This window comes from Labrus mixtus, chromosome 5 (genome assembly GCF_963584025.1).
Source record: "Labrus mixtus chromosome 5, fLabMix1.1, whole genome shotgun sequence".
Classification (NCBI taxonomy): domain Eukaryota; kingdom Metazoa; phylum Chordata; class Actinopteri; order Labriformes; family Labridae; genus Labrus; species Labrus mixtus.
Genome location: NC_083616.1, coordinates 115,003 through 126,175, shown reverse-complemented (window position 1 = coordinate 126,175; position 11,173 = coordinate 115,003). Strand labels below are relative to the sequence as shown.

General features: G+C 36.7%; 1 long non-coding RNA gene across 1 annotated transcript; it reads right to left on the bottom strand.

Moving 5' to 3' along the window:
* Positions 1 to 1,100: 1,100 nt before the first annotated feature.
* Positions 1,101 to 3,152, bottom strand: LOC132974948 (uncharacterized). The gene is made up of 6 exons (XR_009673162.1): positions 2,789 to 3,152; positions 2,343 to 2,437; positions 1,952 to 2,078; positions 1,669 to 1,766; positions 1,526 to 1,587; positions 1,101 to 1,267 (listed from the first exon to the last, which is right to left on the bottom strand). It is a non-coding gene; the product is annotated as an uncharacterized LOC132974948 (long non-coding RNA).
* Positions 3,153 to 11,173: the final 8,021 nt, after the last annotated feature.

Sequence of the window (11,173 nt, the reverse complement as noted above, 5' to 3'; positions counted from 1 at the left end):
TGAAACAAATATAAATCATGGTATTTTATGTTGTGGTGTTTAATAATGTGAGGTATATTGGCATTATATGTATATTTTTTAAAAGCGATCGTCTTTGGCCCCAGTTTGGCCCCCTCAGTAAAAGTGGTCTAGAACCGCCTATGATGCTGTCTTTGAGTGTGTTGTTTGACCTACATTAATTATGTCACAAGGACATGTTATCTTGTACACCACAATTTTTGATTGGAAGATAATACGTTTTGTTTATGAATTTTAGGTAAAATGGCTCAGTTTATTTCTACATCACGATGTTGACGTAAAAACACCCATGAAGTCAAATTGTGATAAAAACAGTTTTTCACTGTGAGTGTTACTTAAAATTATTCCAAAGATCTTATCTGTCAATTCTTTAAATCAAAACACCACTTAGTGAATAACTATGGTGTGGCAAAAACAAATATCTTTTCTGTCAAGGTGTCCTGAGAACGACTGCTTTTCTGAGATTAACAGCTGAAGTAAGTAAAGTAACTTTTTGCAATTAAATTCAAAGAATACTGAGATCATTTTAATAGGACCACAACTCATGACTAAGGAAATACTGCCATCTGCTGGTTCCTTTATTTTAACCAGGCCAGACCTGCTGAAAAAAATCTGTCGTTTGACAGTGACTTAAATTTTGAGCAGCAAACAACACAGCTTGGACAGTTTTGTTATTATCATCATCTCAGAACTATTTGAAAAAGTCAACCTATTCTAACTTTTTCACAAGACAAGTACATGCAGAACTTCAAGTGTTGTTTTGATTTACAAATTGACAGAAAATATCTTTGAAAAAATTTAAGGGTACCATTTAAGCAATATTTTATTTTGAAAAATCTATGACAGGTGACAAAGATCTTTCAATGGATTCTTGTTCCTCATGTCCCTGGCTGTCATCCTGAGAATTTTCAGCAGATTTTACTGTACAGTTTTGGAGAAAAAATAAAGGTTGATTCAACTCAAATTTTGAAGACAAAATAATAAAAATAAAACCTGATAAATGACACATCACAAAAGAAACACCAAAAACCAAGCAAAAAATATATTTATTTATATACATATATATCAGCCACCATGGGGAACAAATGGGCCATTTATGTAAGTGGTTATGCTAATTGTCTCTCCTGTATGGATTCTTTTCTTTGCACAAATTGCAATCCCACTCCGCAGTGTTTACGTCTTGAAATTTTGCGCTGTCCATCTGATGGCACTCTGCGTGGAACCATCTTGAACAGCTGTCACACTGAATCTGTAAAAGTACAAGTGGTTAACCTTTACTTACAAAAAATATAATAAAAAAATGCATTTTACTTCAACAGAAAGGTTTATCTATGGTTTAAACGTTCTATTCTTTCAACACAAATCGTACATGTCTATTGTTTTGGTCATATTTCCATTTGTCAGTTATAGTTGTTGATAATCTGCAAAAACAAAGAAAGTCACAAACTACACAAACAAACATGTGTATCCATCCAAAAACAACAAATAAAACATAAGATGGCCTTACCCAGTCTGTGATGGAAGGTCCTGGAGTGGGTGGTTTGGCACAGTTGCTTTCTGTGTCAAACACTAATATAGACATTTAAATTTTTAATCTCAAGTAGTGCAATATCACAACATAATAAAATATTAAGAGAAGCTGTCACACACCCGATGCTTCAAGCATTGTTTCAGCCATGGCTCTGTGTTCAAGTGCCATCTCTTTTGTTGGGGAGTTCTGGAAATGCCTCCATTACTGCCTTTGCCATCTAGTAACAGAAAATGGGTAAAGTCAATTGGATAAACGTTTTACGTTAATTTTTAAAAATTGGATAAAAGTAATTTCCAGACTGAAAATAACTCATGCACACAAATCACAAATCTGAAAAAATATGAATTCATCGATGTATTTTTTTCAAAGCACTTATTTCAATAAGTAATTAACAAAGGGTACCATGATAACTATAACCCCACAACTGTTTCCGTCCTGCTGAACTGGCTGTTGCATAACTCCTCCTCTGAATTTCACATCCACCCAGTCGCTCTTGTTGTGACAGGTCCTCCTCATTTTAAAGAACTCACTGTGTGAGGATGATATATTATATGTTTTCTATACGTACATCCACTTTAAATATATGCACAATATAAATAAAAAAATGGTGATGACTTTTCAGATAACTTCAGTGCTCTGTGGCATTTTTTTTCACAGGTCTGTAGTACACATATAAACACAGAACTCTATTCATCTACTTGTTAGTAATTGATATTCATCTCCACTTCACATGTAACTATGTAACTTCACTCTTAAATACTCTTCTCTTACAGCCTTGACATTACATAATTACTGAAATCTTTTTGCTGCCAGGTCTCAGTCAGCCTGCTCTGCAGAGTTCTGTGATGGATCTACCAAGTACACTTTGCTGGTTTCTGCATTGATATACTTAAATCAGAAGAATTAAATTCAGTGTTATTCCAAAAGAATATTCAATATATTAAGAAAAACAAAAAAAAATCTATATAACTTTAAATAAATATGAGTACTGTAATTACTAACTACAAACTTCCAGTGTACATTTCCAATGTTCACTGTTACGACCCCGAAATTAATGACTCGTTTTTACCGGGAGTCGAACATAAATCAATCAGAAATGAAATCATTTCAAAGAAAAGGTTTATTTTTACAATCAAACAACAAAACTACAAGCTGAAAACCTGGGGTACAAAACAAAACCAAAAAGAAAGGTCAGCCACCAAAGCCAGCCCACACAGGGCCGTTGGACTGGGCACTCACCGTCTACCACCAAAGCCACAGGATCCCTTAACACAATGAACAAAAGCCACAATAACGGGATAAACACTCTACCAGGTTACTCAGACAACATTGATAAAGAATAGACATTCTGTCATGACTCTCAGGAGCCAAGGAGAGAGAGATACGAGAGCCGGGCAGTTCCTGCCTTCTTATTTGCACCTTCCTCAATCACCCCCAACCATACACACCCTAGGGAAAAAGGTCAACAGGTTACAAACAGTTACACATTACAACCAGCAGAGGGGGACAAGACAACATACAACGTAACATCACAAACGTTATTATTGCTTTGAAGTTGTCAAAGTTGATCTGCAAATAATCAAAAATTAACTTCACCAAATGATATCGTAATAGAAATGAATGCTGTTAAAAAAAATGGTAAACACTGTTCATCACAGACATTACTGTAAAAAATAAAATAAAAACTGTTACCTTTGACAAACTATGCCTCCTGAGTCTTTCTCTATCCCCAAAGAGGACAGTACCTGTCGTGAAGTAACTCATAATATAGATAGAACTTCCCAAATGTAATTCATTCACTTTGTGATGAATGAGGCAGAGGATGACCTGAGGAAAACAATCAAAGGCAGACAGACAGTGTAACAGAAAATGCACTTTATTTACACAATGACAGTGTATCAGAAAATGCACATTATTTACACAATGACATGACGGATTACTGTGTCAAGACATATTGTGAGAAAATCTGAACTTGGGCTAATCATTGTTAATCATTAAATTCCCATGTTTATTATTATGTGGGAGTGGGAGTGGATGCCATCATCAGAAAGTTTTCATGATTGGCTTCCTCAAGCTTAAAAAACCTGGTAAATATGAAAATGTATGTATTGTACTATAGACCCTAATTTACACATTTCAGGATTGTCACATGAAAGCAGTATCACATGTGTATAACATTTTTACATCAATTTTTCATATGCTTTTTAAAATGATGCAGGTGTATTTTTAAGAATACATACCTCGCCTGTGAGCCAGGTGTGAGGTTCAAGTGTAAGCAGATCACTGGTGGATTACAAAGTTGTTTCCTTTCATTTGAGAAGGGACCACTGAAACCACTACTTTTGTTTCTGGTTTTCGCCACAATGCAGTTAGCTGAGGTTTAACAGAAGAATACATTATTTTGAGGATATATATTTGTAAGAAAATACTTGACAGAACAAGATTTTAAAATACTATTAATACATATTAAAACATTTATGTTATCTATCTTTCTGAGGTTGTCATGTCTGTTACCAAGTATTCATTTTATTTTATTCAATACTTTGGTGCTAATGTCATTATGTGTTTTTAATTTCCATGTACATTTTTCTTTCTAAATGAAAGTATTCGTTTTGTGAGATTCTAACTTTATTGTGCAGTCAGAATTTCAGTACAGTAATGATCATTTTAGAAGATTTAACATTTTTTTACAAATGTAAAACGTGGTTTTACAAAACATCACCTGTGATTGGGCAGCACTTTGAGGAGTCTTTCCTTGTGTCTCCTTCCCATGACGTCCTCTCATGTGGGATGTTGATTGGGCCTCAGAAGCTCCCATGTCTTTTGACTTCTGTTAATGGAAAATGACGTCATTATTGTACACAGGTAAAGCTGTAAGTAAACAAGATTGTGGTGTTTATGCTCCAGGATACACCCCCTACTAACTTGATAACTTAATTACTTAATAACTGACCTACTTACAGGCACTTTTTTTAATTAATAAGTGAATAATGAAGGAAAACAACAATGTTTTTCTAATTAATATGTCTGAAAGCTCTTAGGAATTTGTTGTTTAAGTTTAATGTTATCCATAACTGCTGCTATCATTTATGTGTATTGGATATTTCTTTGAAATCACTTAGCGGTGAGGTTTAACTATCAAGTTCCAGGAAATCGAAATATCCATATTAGCTACAAAACCCGCCCTCACTTAATGTTTTCCGAGAACATTTGTAGGTTTGCTAAATCAAATGGCAATCTGACTTGCCTCTGACTTGGGGCCTTTAATGAAATTATATAATGACACTTTGTAGTCTTGCAGATTTGTATACACATTGTTTTACACATAGTTTCTGGGCCCCAGAAAAAATAAGTAAATAAATAAAAACATAAAACTCAAGTTTATATTAATGCAGGAAGAAACAAAAACAGAAAAAACACTAGAGAAGTTGTATAAAAATTAACAGATACAAAGTAGTAGTGGTAACAGATATGGTGATAACAGAAGTGTTTTGTAGTTGATTGATTAAGTTGATTGATTAATTGGGTTGAGAGCTCTGGCTTACAGGTGGAGGTGTTTGTAAATGTAATGCCCTAATAAGAGGAGTCCAGGTTGCTTCAAAGTAATGAGTTTGGTCTTGGAGTGAGGCTGAGACCTTTTCCATTGATATGTATTCTGATAGGATGTTTAACCAGTTTGTGTCTAGTTTTCCAGTTCATCAATATGGTCTTCTTGGCAGTGCTAAGGGCAATGAGTATAGGTCTGGGGCTATTGGTTGCTGGGTTGATTACTGACAAGTCTCTCAGTAAGCACAGTAAAGGTGATAATGGAAGGCTGCACCCCAAAAGATTGGACAATCTGTCGATGACCCCCTCCCAGAAGGTACGTACAGGGGGGCAATCCCACATGCCGTGATAATAGTTGTCTGTTGCGTTGAGTGTGCAGGATGAGCAAATGTCTGAACCTATAAGTCCCATTTTGTATATTTTATGTTGGGTGAGATGAGCTCTGTGTAATACCTTGTATTGAATTCATTGTAAATTAGTATTTTTGGACATTGTGAAAGTGTTCTGACAGATATGAGACCAGTATTCGGGTTGATCAACAGGTCGTTCTCCCATTTTTGAATAGGAAGTGATATTGTTCTATCTAATTTTAATAAAAGTTTATATAGTTTATATAATATTTATTATTTGTGCCTTTTTTTTGTGTATTTCTTCTACCAGTGCTGGAGGTCGTAGGTGATTGCTTGTGGTATTGATTTTGGATTTGAGAACAGATTTTAACTGGAGATACTGAAGGTACTGGTCAGTACTAATGCCATAAGTTCTGACAAGGTTTTCAAACGAGATGAGGTTGTTATCATGGAAGATGTGATCTAGGTGTGTAATTCCCTTTTCTTTCCAAGTGACAAAATTGATAGGTGAATTGTTTAATGTAAAATCAGGGTTGTGCCAGATGGGGGTATATTTACAGGGAGTCAGTGTAGATTTGGTGATTTTGATGATTCTCCACCAAGCTGTCAAAGTTGTAGAAATGGCATTCATTTTGAAGCAATTGTGACGTTTAAGGCTTGTGTTCAGGAATGGTAAGTCTGATAGTGATATATCTTTACATTGGGTTTGTTCTATTTCTGTCCATGAATAGTTTTGTGTTTTATAGTTAATCTATTTGGTGATGTACTGTAATTGGTTTGCGAGGAAGTAGAACTGAAAATTAGATGCCTCTAGTCCTCCTGTGTCTTAACTTTTTTGCAGTGTAGTGAGTTTAATCCTTGTTTTTTTATTTTTCCAATAGAATTTATTTATTACGGAGTCCAGCGATTGGAACCAGTTGGTGGTGGGTTGGGTTGGGATCATTGAAAAGAGATAATTTATTTTTGGTAATATTATCATTTTGACTGCAGCTATTCTACCTGTAACAGAGAGTGGCAGCTTCATCTAGCGGGTTAGGTCTTCCTGTATGTTTTTAAGCAGAGGGGTGAAATTTAATTTTAACAACTCTGACAGGTTAGCTGATATGTTTATGCCTAAGTATTTAATGGTATCAACAGATAATGGAGCTGGTATATTTTGGATTGAAGCCATCCAGTCTTGTCCACATAGTGGGAGAATTGCAGATTTTGTCCAATTTATTGCATAGTCTGATATCTTTGCAAACTGGTTAATGAGCTTGATGGATTCTTGTTGTGAGTTGGATGTGGATTGGAGGTACAGTAGAATATAATCTGCATAAAGACTTATCTTGTGATGGGTGTTGGAGATGTGGATACCTTGGATATTATCATTCTGGCAGATAGCTGCAGCAAGAGGTTCAATGAATATAGCGAAGAGTGATGGGGAAAGTGGGCATCCCTGTCTTGTTCCCCTATGCAAAGCAAATGGAGTTGAGGTTATGCCATTGGTTATGACTGTAGCCATGGCTGAAGTGTATAGTTTCTTGATCCAGTTTATAAACAGTTCTCCAAAGCCAAATTTTTTAAGTGTTGTGAATAAGAATGTGCGGTTTACTCTGTCAAATGCTTTTTCAGCATCAAGTGAGGCAATGATGGTCTTTAAATTGTTTAATTTTGAGATGTTTATTAGATTAAAAAGTCTGCGCATGTTGTCAGAGGAATGCCTACTTTTTAATGAAACCAGTTTGATCAGGGTGTATTATGAGAGGGATTTTCTTTTCAATGCGAATGGATAGAGCTTTACTTATTATTTTAATATCTGTGTTGATAAGTGATATTGGACGATAGTTCGAGCATTGTGTTGGGTCTTTATCTGGCTTTCGTAACAATGAGAGGATGGCTGTGTTCATGTTTTGCGGAATTTTAGATGTATGCTGAGTTTCTTGACACACTTTAATGAATAGTGTCGAGATTGTGCTCCAAAAATGTTTATAAAATTCAGCAGGGAAGCCATCTGGACCTGGTGATTTATTGTTTGACATTTGATTTAGTGCTATAAAATATTCATTTTGTGTGAATGGTTTTTCTAAGTCATTTGCTTGATCCTTTGTTAATTTGGGAAGGTTAAGGCTTTCTAGAAAGGAGTCAATGTCTGATGGTTCCAGTTCCTTGTCACAGGAGTAGAATTTGCCATGGAATGATCTGAAAGTATTGTTAATGTCTTCAGTTGTTAACATTGGCCTCCCTTCTGAGTCCATTACTGTAGAGATTAATGATTTGTCTTCATTGCGCTTGAGTTGGTTTGCTAAGTATTTCCCGGATTTATTGTTGTGTTCAAATTTCTCCTGTCTTAATCTTTCGATCATGAATTGTGTCTTTTTATTAATTATTTCATAAAGTTGGAATTTAACTTTTGTTAGTTTGTTGTAGATCAGTTCTGATGGATTATTAGCATAGGAGTCATTTAATTGTTTAAGTTCATCTTCCAAATCCTTTCCATCCTTGTTTCTTTTTTTATCTTGTAGGATGAATACGATATTATTTTACCTCTCATTACTGCTTTGGCTGTTTCCCATAATGTTGTTGGTGATATTTCGGGTGTGTCATTTATTTCCAACAGCGATGCCCACTCCCCTTTAAAGTATATGTCAAAATCAGAATCTTTGAGTAAAGAGGTATTAAAGTGCCATCTTGTGTTGGAAAGTTTTTTATAGTTCATGTTGAGGGAGAAAGATACAGGGTCATGGTCACTAATCAAGATAGGATGTATTTTTGCGTCTGAGACATTCGGTATGATGGAGTTGCTGATATGAAAGAAATCTATGCGGGAAAAGGAATGGTGAATGTGTGAGAAATAAGAGTATTCTCTGCTATTTAGATTATACAGATGCCAAATGTCTCCAAGACCAAAGTCATTCATATGTTGCTTAATGGTTTCCGATGATTTCCACGGTTTGGAAGTCTTAAGTGTGTATGATCTGTCAATTTTTTGGTCTATGACTGTGTTAAAATCTCCTCCTATTATAATAGACGAATCTGGCATATCCATTAATAAAGGAAAAAATGTTTGAAAAAATTGAGGATCATCAATATTTGGACCGTAGACACTTGCAATTATTACTTTTTTATTATGCAGCAAGCATTGATAATAATGTAACATCCCTCTGGGTCAGTTGTTGTTGATTTTATAATAAGTGGTATATTTTTGCTAATAAGAATTGTAACCCCTCTTTTTCTTACATTGTAAACTGCTGAGTAAATTTGGTTATATTGTGAGGATTTTAGTTTATTTTGTTCAGTATGGGAAAGGTGTGTTTCTTGTAATAGACATAGATCTACTTGCAATTTGATTAAATGGTTAAGGACCTTAGTCTGTGAGCCGATGCCCCGAACATTCCAGCTTATAATTTTAACGTTTGACATGATATTTATCTTGATTAAGAATACATTTCAATATTATCGATAGGTATGACAACATTAAAACAGTGAGACAAAACAAGGTGCCACAGAAACTAGTGACAGAAGGACAGACAGGTGCAAGGGATGAGAGTTTGGAGAGAAAGTCCCTATTGTAGAGCATTTGTAAATTATTGTTCTGGCAGGCCGTCAACCGACGATCTTGAGGAGCCTAGGAGAGCTCAAGAGCTCCCAGGAAAGTAGGTGGTTAGTGACTGAGATTTATAGATAGATACATGCAGTAATATGATGTACTGTATATGCACAGAGAGAGAGAGAGAGAGGAGCTCAGGGTGCCAGTTCCCCCGGTAGTCTAAGCCTATAGCAGTATAACTAAGAGCTGGTCTACACCAGCACCAGCCCTAACTATAAGATTTATCAAAAAGGAAAGTTTTAAGTCTATTCTTAAAAATACAGACTGTGTCTGCCTCCCGGACCCCGGCTGGAAGGCGGTTCCAGAGGAGAGGAGCCCGATAACTGAAGGGTTTACCCCCCATAGTACACTTAGAGACTGTAGGTACCACCAGCAGGCCTGCATTCTGGGACCGTAATGTTCTCGAAGGACAGTACGGCACTAGTAGCTCCTTAAGATAAGATGGTGCCTGGCCATTTAGAGCTTTGTAGGTGAGAAGAAGGATCTTGAATTCTATTCTAGACTGTATAGGCAGCCAGTGCAGAGAAGCCAGGACAGGAGTGATGTGGTCCCTCTTCCTAGTTCTGGTCAGTACACAAGCTGCAGCATTCTGGACTAGTTGAAGAGTCTTTAGAGACTTGCCAGAGCACCCAGACAAAAGAGAGTTACAATAATCCAATCTGGAGGTAACAAATGCATGAACTAGTTTTTGTGCATCATTTTGCGACAGGATATTCCTGATCTTGGATATATTACGAAGGTGAAAATAGGCAGTTCTTGAAATTTGCCTGATGTGAGAGCTAAAGGACATATCTTGAATTCTTCAAATAGAACTCCTAGATTCCTAACAGTGGTGCTAGATGCCAGGCTGATGTCACTAAGGACAGTCAAATCACTAGAAAAAGTCTCTCTGAGGTTCTTCGGGCCTAGCACAATAACTTCAGTCTTGTCTGAGTTAAGTAGCAAAAAATTTCTGGTCGTCCAGGTCCTAACGTCCTTAAGGCACGTTTCTAGCTGACATAACTGACTGGTACCATCGGGCTTCATTAATACATAAAGCTGAGTATCATCTGCATAACAATGAAACTGTATGGAGTGTTTCCTCATAATATTTCCCAGAGGAAGCATATATAATGTAAAAAGAATTGGTCCAAGCACTGAACCTTGTGGGACTCCATGGCAAACTTTAGTGTGCATAGAGGACTCATCATTAACGTGTGTACAAACTGAGATCGGTCTGATAAGTAGGATTCAAACCAACTCAAAGCAGTCCCTGCAATTCAAAGCAAATGTTCCAGTCTGTACAACAGGATCTGATGGTCAATGGTGTCAAAAGCAGCACTAAGATCCAACAAGACGAGCACAGAGAGAAGTCCCCTGTCTGAAGCTAGCAGTAGGTCGTTTGTAACTTTAACTAATGCAGTCTCAGTGCTATGGTGGACTCTAAATCCTGACTGAAACTCCTCAAATAAACTGTTGTCATGGAGAAAGTCACACAGCTGATTAGCTACCACCTTCTCCAGGATCTTCGAGATAAAAGGAAGGTTGGATATAGGCCTGCAGTTAGCTAGAGTTCCTGAATCTAGAGTAGGCTTTTTAAGTAGAGGTTTGATTACCGCTACTTTAAATGCCTGTGGTACATAGCCTGTCAGTATAGACGAATTGATCATATCTAATATAGAGTTGCTAACTAAGGGAAAGACTTCCTTAAACAGCTTGGTTGGGATTGGGTCCAAAATACAGGTTGACGGTTTCGACGCAGAAAAAATGGAATGTAGCTCTGAAAGGTCGATTGGAGAAAAACAGTCGAGACTAATATCTGGTCCTGGAACTGTCTCTGCCGTATCAGACGTATCTGCACCAGGTAAGGGCAGGAGGTTACCAATTTTGTCTCTGATGTCTAGAATTTTGTTGTTGAATAAGCTCAGGAAATCATTACTGCTGAGGGCTAAGGGAATACAAGGCTCAATGGAGCCATGACTCTCTGTCAGCCTGGCTACAGTGCTGAAAAAGGTATCTAGGATTGCCTTTGTTTTCCTCGATTAGAGAGGAGTAGTAGGCAGCTCGAGCGTGACGTAGAGCCTTCATATATCTTCTATGGCTATCCTGCCAGAATAAACGAGATTCTGCCGTTTTGGTCGAGCGCCATATTTTTTCAAA